The following is a 15,061-nucleotide window of genomic DNA, read 5'->3' on the forward strand; positions in this document are numbered from 1 at the left end:
CACACTTTTTTTTATTTATTAATTACCAAAATCCCAAGCGGCTAATTCCCAACGACCCAGTGCGCTTACTTGGCCACACTTTTATTTTATTTACAAATAAGAAAAATCACAAGAGGCTAATTCCCAACGACCCAAAGCGCTTACTTGGCCACACTTTTATTTTATTTACAAATAAGAAAAATCTCGAGCGGCTTATCCCAAACGACACAGTGCGCTTACTTGGCCGCCCATTTTTTTATTTATTGTTAAGAAAAATCTCAAGCGGCTAATCCCCAACGACTTAATGCGCTTACTTGGCCGCACTTTTATTTTATTTATTAATTACCAAAATTCCAAGCGGCTAGTCCCCAACGACTCAGTGCGCTTACTTGGCCACACTTTTTTTTATTTATTAATAACCAAAATCCCAAGCGGCTAATTCCCAACGACCGAGTGCGCTAACTTGGCCGCCCTTTTTTTTATTTATTGTTAAGAAAAATCTCGAGTGGCTAATCCCCAACGACCCAAAGCACTTACTTGGCCGCACTTTCAATTAATTACCAAAATCTCAAGCGGCTAATCTCCAACGACCTAGTGCGCTTACTTGGCCGCACTTATATTTTATTTATTAATTACCAAAATTCCAAGCATCTAATCCCCAACGACCCAGTGCGCTAACTTGGCCGCACTTTTATTTTATTGATTAATAAGAAAAATCTCGAGTGGCTAATTCCCAACGACCCAAAGCACTTACTTGGCCGCACTTTCAATAAATTACCAAAATCTCAAGCGGCTAATCCCCAACGACCTAGTGCGCTTACTTGGCCGCACTTTTTTTTATTCATTAATTACCAAAATCCCAAGCGGCTTATCCCAAACGACCCAGTGCTCTTACTTAGCCGCCCTTTTTTTATTTAATGTTAAGACAAATCTTAAGCGGCTTATCCCCAACGACTTAATGCGTTTACTTGGCCACACTTTTTTTTATTTATTAATAACCAAAATCCCAAGCGGCTAATTCCCAACGACCCAGTGCACTTACTTGGCTGCACTTTTTTTTATTTATTAATTACCAAAATCCCAAGCGGCTAATCCCCAACAATTCAGTGCGCTAACTTGGCCGCACATTTATTTTATTTATTAATTACCAAAATTCCAAGTGGCTAATCCCCAACGACCCAGTGCGCTAACTTGGCCGCCCTTTTTTTTATTTATTGTTAAAAAAAATCTCAAGCGGCTAATCCCCAACGACTTAATGCGCTTACTTGGCCACACTTTTTTTTATTTATTAATTACCAAAATCCCAAGCGGCTAATACCCAACGACCCAGTGCGCTTACTTTGCCGAAATTTTATTTTATTCACAAATAAGAAAAATCACAAACGGATAATTCCCAACGACCCAAAGCGCTTACTTGGCCACACTTTCATTTTATTTACAAATGAGAAAAATCTCGAGCGGCTTATCCCAAACCACCCAGTGCGCTTACTTGGCCGCCCTTTTTTTTATTCAATGTTGAGTAAAATCTCAAGCGCATAATCCCCAACGACTTAATGCGCTTACTTGGCCGCACTTTTATTTTATTTATTAATTACCAAAATTCCAAGCGGCTAATCCCCAACGACCCAGTGCGCTTACTTGGCCGCACTATTATTTTATTAATTATTAAAAAAAATCTCGAGTGGCTAATCCTCAACGACCCAAAGCACTTACTTGGCCGCACTTTTTATTAATTACCAAAATCACAAGCGGCTAATCCTCAACGACCCAGTGCGCCTACTTGGCTGAGCTTTTCTTTATTTATTAATTACCAAAATCCCAAGCGGCTAATCCCCAACGACCCAGTGCACTAACTTGGCAGCCCTTTTGTTTATTTATTGTTAAGAAAAATCTTAAGCGGCTAATCCCCAACGACTTAATGCGCGTACTTGGCCACACTTTTTTTTATTTATTAATTACCAAAATCCCAAGCGGCTAATTCCCAACGACCCAGTGCGCTTACTTGGCCACACTTTTATTTTATTTACAAATAAGAAAAATCACAAGAGGCTAATTCCCAACGACCCAAAGCGCTTACTTGGCCACACTTTTATTTTATTTACAAATAAGAAAAATCTCGAGCGGCTTATCCCAAACGACACAGTGCGCTTACTTGGCCGCCCATTTTTTTATTTATTGTTAAGAAAAATCTCAAGCGGCTAATCCCCAACGACTTAATGCGCTTACTTGGCCGCACTTTTATTTTATTTATTAATTACCAAAATTCCAAGCGGCTAGTCCCCAACGACTCAGTGCGCTTACTTGGCCACACTTTTTTTTATTTATTAATAACCAAAATCCCAAGCGGCTAATTCCCAACGACCGAGTGCGCTAACTTGGCCGCCCTTTTTTTTATTTATTGTTAAGAAAAATCTCGAGTGGCTAATCCCCAACGACCCAAAGCACTTACTTGGCCGCACTTTCAATTAATTACCAAAATCTCAAGCGGCTAATCTCCAACGACCTAGTGCGCTTACTTGGCCGCACTTATATTTTATTTATTAATTACCAAAATTCCAAGCATCTAATCCCCAACGACCCAGTGCGCTAACTTGGCCGCACTTTTATTTTATTGATTAATAAGAAAAATCTCGAGTGGCTAATTCCCAACGACCCAAAGCACTTACTTGGCCGCACTTTCAATAAATTACCAAAATCTCAAGCGGCTAATCCCCAACGACCTAGTGCGCTTACTTGGCCGCACTTTTTTTTATTCATTAATTACCAAAATCCCAAGCGGCTTATCCCAAACGACCTAGTGCTCTTACTTAGCCGCCCTTTTTTTATTTAATGTTAAGACAAATCTTAAGCGGCTTATCCCCAACGACTTAATGCGTTTACTTGGCCACACTTTTTTTTATTTATTAATAACCAAAATCCCAAGCGGCTAATTTCCAACGACCCAGTGCACTTACTTGGCTGCACTTTTTTTTATTTATTAATTACCAAAATCCCAAGCGGCTAATCCCCAACAATTCAGTGCGCTAACTTGGCCGCACATTTATTTTATTTATTAATTACCAAAATCCCAAGCGGCTAATCCCCAACGACCCAGTGCGCTAACTTATCCACACTTTTATTTTATTTATTGATAAGAAAAATCTCAAGCGGCTAATCCCCAACGACCCAGTGCGCTTACTTGGCCGCACTTTTATTTCATTAATTAATAAGAAAAATCTTAAGCGGCTAATCCCCAACGACCTTGTGCGCTTACTTGGCCGCACTTTTATTTTATTTATAAATTACCAAAATCCCAAGCGGCTAATCCCCAACGACCCAGTGCGCTTACTTAGCCACACTTTTATTTTATTTATTGGTAAGAAAAATCTTAAGCGGCTAATCCCCAACGACCCAGTGCGCTTACTTGGCTGCACTTTTATTTTATTAATTAATAAGAAAAATCTTGAGCGGCTAATCCCCAACGACCCAGTGCGCTTACTTGGCCGCACTTTTATTTTATTTATTAATTACCTAAATCCCAAGCGGCTAATCCCCAACGACCCAGTGCGCTAACTTGGCCGCACATTTATTTTATTTATTGGTAAGAAAAAACTCAAGCAGCTAATCCCCAACGACCCAGTGCGCTTACCAGGCCACACTTTTTTTCATTTATTAATTACCTAAATCCCAAGCGGCTAATCCCCAACGACCCAGTGCGCTAACTTGGCCGCACATTTATTTTATTTATTAATAACCAAAATCCCAAGCGGCTTATCCCCAAAGACCCAGTGCGCTTACTTAGCCACACTTTTATTTTATTTATTGGTAAGAAAAATCTCAAGTGGCTAATTCCCAACGACCTCGTTCGCTTACTTGGCTGCACTTTTATTTTATTTATTATTAAGAAAAATCTCGAGTGGCTAATCCCCAACGACCCAAAGCAATTACTTGGCCGCACTTTTTATTAATTATCAAAATCTCAAGCGGCTAATTTCCATCGACCCAGTGCGCTTACTTGGCCACACTTTTATTTTATTTACAAATAAGATAAATCACAAGCGGCTAATTTTCAACGACCCAGTGCGCTTACTTGGCCAACATTTATTCTATTTACAAATAAGAAAAATCTTAAGCGGCTTATCCCAAACGACCCAGTGCGCTTACTTGGCCACACTTTTTCTTATTCATTAATAACCAAAATCCCAAGCGGCTAATCCCCAACAACTTAATGCGCTTACTTGGCTGCACTTTTCTTTATTTATTAATTACCAAAATTCCAAGCGGCTAATCCCCAACAATTCAGTGCGCTAACTTGGCCGCACATTTAATTTATTTATTAATTACCAAAATCCCAAGCGGCTAATCCCCAACGACCCAGTGCGCTAACTTATCCACACTTCTATTTTATTTATTGATAAGAAAAATCTCAAGCGGCTAATCCCCAACGACCCAGTGCGCTTACTTAGCCGCACTTTTATTTCATTAATTAATAAGAAAAGTCTTAAGCGGCTAATCCCCAACGACCTAGTGCGCTTACTTGGCCGCACTTTTATTTCATTTATTAATAAGCAAAATCCCAAGCGGCTAATTCCCAACGACCCAGTGCGCTAACTTAGCCGCACTTTTATTTTATTTATTAATAAAAAAAATCTCGAGTGGCTAATCCCGAACGACCCAAAGCACCTACTTGGTCGCACTTTTTATTAATTACCAAAATCTCAAGCGGCTAATCCCCAACGACCTAGTGCGCTTACTTGGCCGAAATTTTATTTTATTTACAAATAAGAAAAATCACAAACGGCTAATTCCCAACGACCCAAAGCGCTTACTTGGCCACACTTTCATTTTATTTACAAATGAGAAAAATCTCGAGCGGCTTATCCCAAACCACCCAGTGCGCTTACTTGGCCGCCCTTTTTTTTATTCATTGTTGAGAAAAATCTCAAGCGGCTAATCTCCAACAACTTAATGCGCTTACTTGGCCGCACTTTTATTTTATTTATTAATTACCAAAATTCCAAGCGGCTAATCCCCAACGACCCAGTGCGCTAACTTGGCCGCACTTTTATTTTATTAATTATTAAGAAAAATCTTAAGTGGCTAATCCCCAACGACCCAAAGCACTTACTTGGCCGCACTTTTTATTAATTACCAAAATCACAAGCGGCTAATCCCCAACGACCCAGTGCGCCTACTTGGCCGAGCTTTTTTTGATTTATTAATTACCAAAATCCCAAGCAGCTAATCCCCAACGACCCAGTGCGCTAACTTGGCGGCCCTTTTGTTTATTTATTGTTAAGAAAAATCTTAAGCGGCTAATCCCCAACGACTTAATGCGCGTACTTGGCCACACTTTTTTTTATTTATTAATCACCAAAATCCCAAGCGGCTAATTCCCAACGACCCAGTGCGCTTACTTTGCCACACTTTTATTTTATTTACAAATAAGAAAAATCACAAGCGGCTAATTCCCAACGACCCAAAGCGCTTACTTGGCCACACTTTTATTTTATTTACAAATAAGAAAAATCTCGAGCGGCTTATCCCAAACGACCCAGTGCGCTTACTTGGCCGCCCTTTTTTTTATTTATTGTTAAGAAAAATCTCAAGCAGGTAATCCCCAACGACTTAATGTGCTTACTTGGCCGCACTTTTATTTTATTTATTAATTACCAAAATTCCAAGCGGCTAATCCCCAACGACCCAGTGCGCTAACTTGGTCGCACTTTTATTTTATTAATTATTAAGAAAAATCTCGAGTGGCTAATTCCCAACGACCGAGTGCGCTAACTTGGCCGCCCTTTTTTTTATTTATTGTTAAGAAAAATCTCGAGTGGCTAATCCCCAACGACCCAAAGCACTTACTTGGCCGCACTTTCAATTAATTACCAAAATCTCAAGCGGCTAATCTCCAACGACCTAGTGCGCTTACTTGGCTGCACTTATATTTTATTCATTAATTACCGAAATTCCAAGCGGCTAATCCCCAACGACCCAGTGCGCTAACTTGGCCGCACTTTTATTTTATTGATTAATAAGAAAAATCTCGAGTGGCTAATCCTAAACGACCCAAAGCACTTACTTGGCCGCACTTTTTATTAATTACCAAAATCACAAGCGGCTAATCCCCAACGACTCAGTGCGCCTACTTGGCCGAGCTTTTTTTTATTTATTAATTACCAAAATCCCAAGCAGCTAATCCCCAACGACCCAGTGCGCTAACTTGGCGGCCCTTTTGTTTATTTATTGTTAAGAAAAATCTTAAGCGGCTAATCCCCAACGACTTAATGCGCGTACTTGGCCACACTTTTTTTTATTTATTAATTACCAAAATCCCAAGCGGCTAATTCCCAACGACCCAGTGCGCTTACTTGGCCACACTTTTATTTTATTTACAAATAAGAAAAATCACAAGCGGCTAATTCCCAACGATCCAAAGCGCTTACTTGGCCACACTTTTATTTTATTTACAAATAAGAAAAATCTCGAGCGGCTTATCCCAAACGACCCAGTGCGCTTACTTGTCCGCCCTTTTTTTTATTTATTGTTAAGAAAAATCTCAAGCGGCTAATCCCCAACGACTTAATGCGCTTACTTGGCCGCACTTTTATTTTATTTATTAATTACCAAAATTCCAAGTGGCTAGTCCCCAACGACTCAGTGCGCTTACTTGGCCACACTTTTTTTTATTTATTAATAACCAAAATCCCAAGTGGCTAATTCCCAACGACCGAGTGCGCTAACTTGGCCGCCCTTTTTTTTATTTATTGTTAAGAAAAATCTCGAGTGGCTAATCCCCAACGACCCAAAGCACTTACTTGGCCGCACTTTCAATTAATTACCAAAATCTCAAGCGGCTAATCTCCAACGACCTAGTGCGCTTACTTGCCCGCACTTATATTTTATTTATTAATTACCGAAATTCCAAGCGGCTAATCCCCAACGACCCAGTGCGCTAACTTGGCCGCACTTTTATTTTATTGATTAATGAGAAAAATCTCGAGTGGCTAATCCCAAACGACCCAAAGCACTTACTTGGCCGCACTTTCAATAAATTACCAAAATCTCAAGCGGCTAATCCCCAACGACCTAGTGCGCTTACTTGGCCGCACTTTTTTTTATTTATTAATTACCAAAATCCCAAGCGGCTTATCCCAAACGAGCCAGTGCTCTTACTTGGCCGCCCTTTTTTTATTTATTGTTAAGAAAAATCTTAAGCGGCTTATCCCCAACGACTTAATGCGTTTACTTGGCCACACTTTTTTTTATTTATTAATAACCAAAATCCCAAGCGGCTAATTCCCAACGACCCAGTGCGCTTACTTGGCTGCACTTTTTTTTATTTATTAATTACCAAAATCCCAAGCGGCTAATCCCCAACAATTCAGTGCGCTAACTTGGCCGCACATTCATTTTATTTATTAATTACCAAAATCCCAAGCGGCTAATCCCCAACGACCCAGTGCGCTAACTTATCCACACTTTTATTTCATTTATTGATAAGAAAAATCTCAAGCGGCTAATCCCCAACGACCCAGTGCTCTTACTTGGCCGCACTTTTATTTCATTAATTAATAAGAAAAATCTTAAGCGGCTAATCCCCAACGACCTTGTGCGCTTACTTGGCCGCACTTTCATTTTATTTACAAATTACCAAAATTCCAAGCGGCTAATCCCCAACGACCCAGTGCGCTTACTTAGCCACACTTTCATTTTATTTATTGGTAAGAAAAATCTCAAGCAGCTAATCCCCAACGACCCAGTGCGCTTACTTGGCTGCACTTTTATTTCATTAATTAATAAGAAAAATCTTGAGCGGCTAATCCCCAACGACCCAGTGCGCTTACTTGGCCGCACTTTTATTTTATTTATTAATTACCTAAATCCCAAGCGGCTAATCCCCAACGACCCAGTGCGCTAACTTGGCCGCACATTTATTTTATTCATTGGTAAAAAAAAACTCAAGCAGCTAATCCCCAACGACCTAGTGCGCTTACTTGGCCGTACTTTGATTTTATTTATTGGTAAGAAAAATCTCAAGCGGCTAATCCCCAACGACCTAGTGCGCTTACTTGGCAGCACTTTTGTTTTATTTATTATTAAGAAAAATCTCGAGTGGCTAATCCCCAACGACCCAAAGCACTTACTTGGCCGCACTTTTTATTAATTACCAAAATCTCAAGCGGCTAATCCCCAACGACCTAGTGCGCTTACTTAGCCGCACTTTTATTTTATTTATTAATTACCAAAATCCCAAGCGGCTAATCCTCAACGACCCAGAGCACTTACTTGGCCGCACTTTTTATTAATTACCAAAATTTCAAGCGGCTAATCCTCAACGACCTAGTGCGCTTACTTGGCCGCACTTTTATTTTATTTATAAATTACCAAAATTCCAAGCGGCTAATCCTCAACGACCCAGTGCGCTAACTTGGCCGCCCTTTTTGTTATTTATTGTTAAGAAAAATCTCAAGCGGCTAATCCCCAACGACCTAAAGCACTTACTTGGCCACCCTTTTTTTTATTTATTAATTACCAAAATCCTAAGCGGCTGATTTCCATCGACCCAGTGCGCTTACTTGGCCACACTTTCATTTTATTTACAAATGAAAAAAATCACAAGCGGCTAATTCCCAACGACCCAGTGCCCTTACTTGGCAACACTTTTTTTTATTTATTAATAACCAAAATCCCAAGCGGCTAATTCCCAACGACCCAGTGCGCTAACTTGGCCGCCCTTTTTTTTATTTATTGTTAAGAAAAATCTCGAGTGGCTAATCCCCAACGACCCAAAGCACTTACTTGGCCGCACTTTCAATTAATTACCAAAATCTCAAGCGGCTAATCTCCAACGACCTAGTGCGCTTACTTTGCCGCACTTTTATTTTATTCATTAATTACCAAAATTCCAAGCGGCTAATCCCCAACGACCCAGTGCGCTAACTTGGCCGCACTTTTATTTTATTAATTAATAAGAAAAATCTCGAGTGGCTAATTTCCAACGACCCAAAGCACTTACTTGGCCGCACTTTCAATTAATTACCAAAATTCCAAGCGGCTAATCCCCAACGACCCAGTGCGCTTACTTGGCTGCACTTTTCTTTATTTATTATTTACCAAAATCCCAAGCGGCTAATTCCCAACAATTCAGTGCGCTAACTTGGCCGCACATTCATTTTATTTATTAATTACCAGAATCCCAAGCGGCTAATCCCCAACGACCCAGTGCGCTAACTTATCTACACTTTTATTTCATTGATTGATAAGAAAAATCTCGAGCGGCTAATCCCCAACGACCCAGTGCGCTTACTTGGCCGCACTTTTATTTCATTAATTAATAAGAAAAATCTTAAGCGGCTAATTCTCAACGACCTAGTGCGCTTACTTGGCCGCACTTTTATTTTATTTATAAATTACCAAAATCCCAAGCGGCTAATCCCCAACGACCCAGTGCGCTTACTTGGCTGCACTTTTATTTCATTTATTAATAAAAAAAATCTCGAGTGGCTAATCCCAAACGACTCAAAGCACTTACTTGGCCGCACTTTTTATTAATTACCAAAATCTCAAGCGGCTAATCCCCAACGACCTAGTGCGCTTACTTGGCCGCACTTTTATTTTATTTATTAATTACCAAAATTCCAAGCGGCTAATCCCCAACGACCCAGTGCGCTAACTTGGCCGCCCTTTTTTTTATTTATTGTTAAAAAAATTCTCAAGCTGCTAATCCCCAACGACTTAATGCGCTTACTTGGCCACACTTTTTTTTATTTATTAATTACCAAAATCCCAAGCGGCTAATTCCCAACGACCCAGTGCGCTTACTTGGCCACACTTTTATTTTATTTACAAATAAGAAAAATCTTAAGCGGCTAATCCCCAACGACCTTGTGCGCTTACTTGGCCGCACTTTTATTTTATTTATAAATTACCAAAATCCCAAGCGGCTAATCCCCAACGACCCAGTGCGCTTACTTAGCCACACTTTTATTTTATTTATTGGTAAGAAAAATCTTAAGCAGCTAATCCCCAACGACCCAGTGCGCTTACTTGGCTGCACTTTTATTTCATTAATTAATAAGAAAAATCTTGAGCGGCTAATCCCCAACGACCCAGTGCGCTTACTTGGCCGCACTTTTATTTTATTTATTAATTACCTAAATCCCAAGCGGCTAATCCCCAACGACCCAGTGCGCTAACTTGGCCGCACATTTATTTTATTCATTGGTAAAAAAAAACTCAAGCAGCTAATCCCCAACGACCTAGTGCGCTTACTTGGCCGTACTTTGATTTTATTTATTGGTAAGAAAAATCTCAAGCGGCTAATCCCCAACGACCTAGTGCGCTTACTTGGCAGCACTTTTGTTTTATTTATTATTAAGAAAAATCTCGAGTGGCTAATCCCCAACGACCCAAAGCACTTACTTGGCCGCACTTTTTATTAATTACCAAAATCTCAAGCGGCTAATCCCCAACGACCTAGTGCGCTTACTTGGCCGCACTTTTATTTTATTTATTAATTACCAAAATCCCAAACGGCTAATCCTCAACGACCCAGAGCACTTACTTGGCCGCACTTTTTATTAATTACCAAAATTTCAAGCGGCTAATCCTCAACGACCTAGTGCGCTTACTTGGCCGCACTTTTATTTTATTTATAAATTACCAAAATTCCAAGCGGCTAATCCTCAACGACCCAGTGCGCTAACTTGGCCGCCCTTTTTGTTATTTATTGTTAAGAAAAATCTCAAGCGGCTAATCCCCAACGACCTAAAGCACTTACTTGGCCACCCTTTTTTTTATTTATTAATTACCAAAATCCTAAGCGGCTGATTTCCATCGACCCAGTGCGCTTACTTGGCCACACTTTCATTTTATTTACAAATGAAAAAAATCACAAGCGGCTAATTCCCAACGACCCAGTGCCCTTACTTGGCAACACTTTTTTTTATTTATTAATAACCAAAATCCCAAGCGGCTAATTCCCAACGACCCAGTGCGCTAACTTGGCCGCCCTTTTTTTTATTTATTGTTAAGAAAAATCTCGAGTGGCTAATCCCCAACGACCCAAAGCACTTACTTGGCCGCACTTTCAATTAATTACCAAAATCTCAAGCGGCTAATCTCCAACGACCTAGTGCGCTTACTTGGCCGCACTTTTATTTCATTAATTAATAAGAAAAATCTTAAGCGGCTAATTCTCAACGACCTAGTGCGCTTACTTGGCCGCACTTTTATTTTATTTATAAATTACCAGAATCCCAAGCGGCTAATCCCCAACGACCCAGTGCGCTAACTTATCTACACTTTTATTTCATTGATTGATAAGAAAAATCTCGAGCGGCTAATCCCCAACGACCCAGTGCGCTTACTTGGCCGCACTTTTATTTCATTAATTAATAAGAAAAATCTTAAGCGGCTAATTCTCAACGACCTAGTGCGCTTACTTGGCCGCACTTTTATTTTATTTATAAATTACCAAAATCCCAAGCGGCTAATCCCCAACGACCCAGTGCGCTTACTTGGCTGCACTTTTATTTCATTTATTAATAAAAAAAATCTCGAGTGGCTAATCCCAAACGACTCAAAGCACTTACTTGGCCGCACTTTTTATTAATTACCAAAATCTCAAGCGGCTAATCCCCAACGACCTAGTGCGCTTACTTGGCCGCACTTTTATTTTATTTATTAATTACCAAAATTCCAAGCGGCTCATCCCCAACGACCCAGTGCGCTAACTTGGCCGCCCTTTTTTTTATTTATTGTTAAAAAAATTCTCAAGCTGCTAATCCCCAACGACTTAATGCGCTTACTTGGCCACACTTTTTTTTATTTATTAATTACCAAAATCCCAAGCGGCTAATTCCCAACGACCCAGTGCGCTTACTTGGCCACACTTTTATTTTATTTACAAATAAGAAAAATCTTAAGCGGCTAATCCCCAACGACCTTGTGCGCTTACTTGGCCGCACTTTTATTTTATTTATAAATTACCAAAATCCCAAGCGGCTAATCCCCAACGACCCAGTGCGCTTACTTAGCCACACTTTTATTTTATTTATTGGTAAGAAAAATCTTAAGCGGCTAATCCCCAACGACCCAGTGCGCTTACTTGGCTGCACTTTTATTTTATTAATTAATAAGAAAAATCTTGAGCGGCTAATCCCCAACGACCCAGTGCGCTTACTTGGCCGCACTTTTATTTTATTTATTAATTACCTAAATCCCAAGCGGCTAATCCCCAAAGACCCAGTGCGCTAACTTGGCCGCACATTTATTTTATTTATTGGTAAGAAAAAACTCAAGCAGCTAATCCCCAACGACCCAGTGCGCTTACCAGGCCACACTTTTTTTCATTTATTAATTACCTAAATCCCAAGCGGCTAATCCCCAACGACCCAGTGCGCTAACTTGGCCGCACATTTATTTTATTTATTAATAACCAAAATCCCAAGCGGCTTATCCCCAAAGACCCAGTGCGCTTACTTAGCGACACTTTTATTTTATTTATTGGTAAGAAAAATCTCAAGTGGCTAATTCCCAACGACCTCGTTCGCTTACTTGGCTGCACTTTTATTTTATTTATTATTAAGAAAAATCTCGAGTGGCTAATCCCCAACGACCCAAAGCAATTACTTGGCCGCACTTTTTATTAATTATCAAAATCTCAAGCGGCTAATTTCCATCGACCCAGTGCGCTTACTTGGCCACACTTTTATTTTATTTACAAATAAGATAAATCACAAGCGGCTAATTTTCAACGACCCAGTGCGCTTACTTGGCCAACATTTATTCTATTTACAAATAAGAAAAATCTTAAGCGGCTTATCCCAAACGACCCAGTGCGCTTACTTGGCCGCCCTTTTTTTTATTCATTGTTGAGAAAAATCTCAAGCGGCTAATCCCCAACAACTTAATGCGCTTACTTGGCCGCACTTTTATTTTATTTATTAATTACCAAAATTCTAAGCGGCTAATCCCCAACGACCCAGTGCGCTAACTTGGCCGCACTTTTATTTTATTAATTATTAAGAAAAATCTCGAGTGGCTAATCCCCAACGACTTAATGCGCTTACTTGGCCACACTTTTTCTTATTCATTAATAACCAAAATCCCAAGCGGCTAATTCCCAACGACCTAGTGCGCTTACTTGGCTGCACTTTTCTTTATTTATTAATTACCAAAATTCCAAGCGGCTAATCCCCAACAATTCAGTGCGCTAACTTGGCCGCACATTTAATTTATTTATTAATTACCAAAATCCCAAGCGGCTAATCCCCAACGACCCAGTGCGCTAACTTATCCACACTTCTATTTTATTTATTGATAAGAAAAATCTCAAGCGGCTAATCCCCAACGACCCAGTGCGCTTACTTAGCCGCACTTTTATTTCATTAATTAATAAGAAAAGTCTTAAGCGGCTAATCCCCAACGACCTAGTGCGCTTACTTGGCCGCACTTTTATTTCATTTATTAATAAGCAAAATCCCAAGCGGCTAATCCCCAACGACCCAGTGCGCTAACTTAGCCGCACTTTTATTTTATTTATTAATAAAAAAAATCTCGAGTGGCTAATCCCCAACGACCCAAAGCACCTACTTGGTCGCACTTTTTATTAATTACCAAAATCTCAAGCGGCTAATCCCCAACGACCTAGTGCGCTTACTCGGCCGAAATTTTATTTTATTTACAAATAAGAAAAATCACAAACGGCTAATTCCCAACGACCCAAAGCGCTTACTTGGCCACACTTTAATTTTATTTACAAATGAGAAAAATCTCGAGCGGCTTATCCCAAACCACCCAGTGCGCTTACTTGGCCGCCCTTTTTTTTATTCATTGTTGAGAAAAATCTCAAGCGGCTAATTCCCAACAACTTAATGCGCTTACTTGGCCGCACTTTTATTTTATTTATTAATTACCAAAATTCCAAGCGGCTAATCCCCAACGACCCAGTGCGCTAACTTGGCCGCACTTTTATTTTATTAATTATTAAGAAAAATCTTGCGTGGCTAATCCCCAACGACCCAAAGCACTTACTTGGCCGCACTTTTTATTAATTACCAAAATCACAAGCGGCTAATCCCCAACGACCCAGTGCGCCTACTTGGCCGAGCTTTTTTTTATTTATTAATTACCAAAATCCCAAGCAGCTAATCCCCAACGACCCAGTGCGCTAACTTGGCGGCCCTTTTGTTTATTTATTGTTAAGAAAAATCTTAAGCGGCTAATCCCCAACGACTTAATGCGCGTACTTGGCCACACTTTTTTTTATTTATTAATTACCAAAATCCCAAGCGGCTAATTCCCAACGACCCAGTGCGCTTACTTTGCCACACTTTTATTTTATTTACAAATAAGAAAAATCACAAGCGGCTAATTCCCAACGACCCAAAGCGCTTACTTGGCCACACTTTTATTTTATTTACAAATAAGAAAAATCTCGAGCGGCTTATCCCAAACGACCCAGTGCGCTTACTTGGCCGCCCTTTTTTTTATTTATTGTTAAGAAAAATCTCAAGCGGCTAATCCCCAACGACTTAATGCGCTTACTTGGCCGCACTTTTATTTTATTTATTAATTACCAAAATTCCAAGTGGCTAGTCCCCAACGACTCAGTGCGCTTACTTGGCCACACTTTCTTTTATTTATTAATAACCAAAATCCCAAGCGGCTAATTCCCAACGACCGAGTGCGCTAACTTGGCCGCCCTTTTTTTTATTTATTGTTAAGAAAAATCTCGAGTGGCTAATCCCCAACGACCCAAAGCACTTACTTGGCCGCACTTTTAATTAATTACCAAAATCTCAAGCGGCTAATCTCCAACGACCTAGTGCGCTTACTTGGCCGCACTTATATTTTATTTATTAATTACCGAAATTCCAAGCGGCTAATCCCCAACGACCCAGTGCGCTAACTTGGCCGCACTTTTATTTTATTGATTAATAAGAAAAATCTCGAGTGGCTAATCCCAAACGACCTAAAGCACTTACTTGGCCGCACTTTTTATTAATTACCAAAATCACAAGCGGCTAATCCCCAACGACTCAGTGCGCCTACTTGGCCGAGCTTTTTTTTATTTATTAATTACCAAAATCCCAAG

Source organism: Copidosoma floridanum, unplaced genomic scaffold (genome assembly GCF_036245765.1).
Source record: "Copidosoma floridanum isolate Cflo_tuat_1 unplaced genomic scaffold, Cflo_Japanese_pri ptg000004l, whole genome shotgun sequence".
Lineage (NCBI taxonomy): Eukaryota > Metazoa > Arthropoda > Insecta > Hymenoptera > Encyrtidae > Copidosoma > Copidosoma floridanum.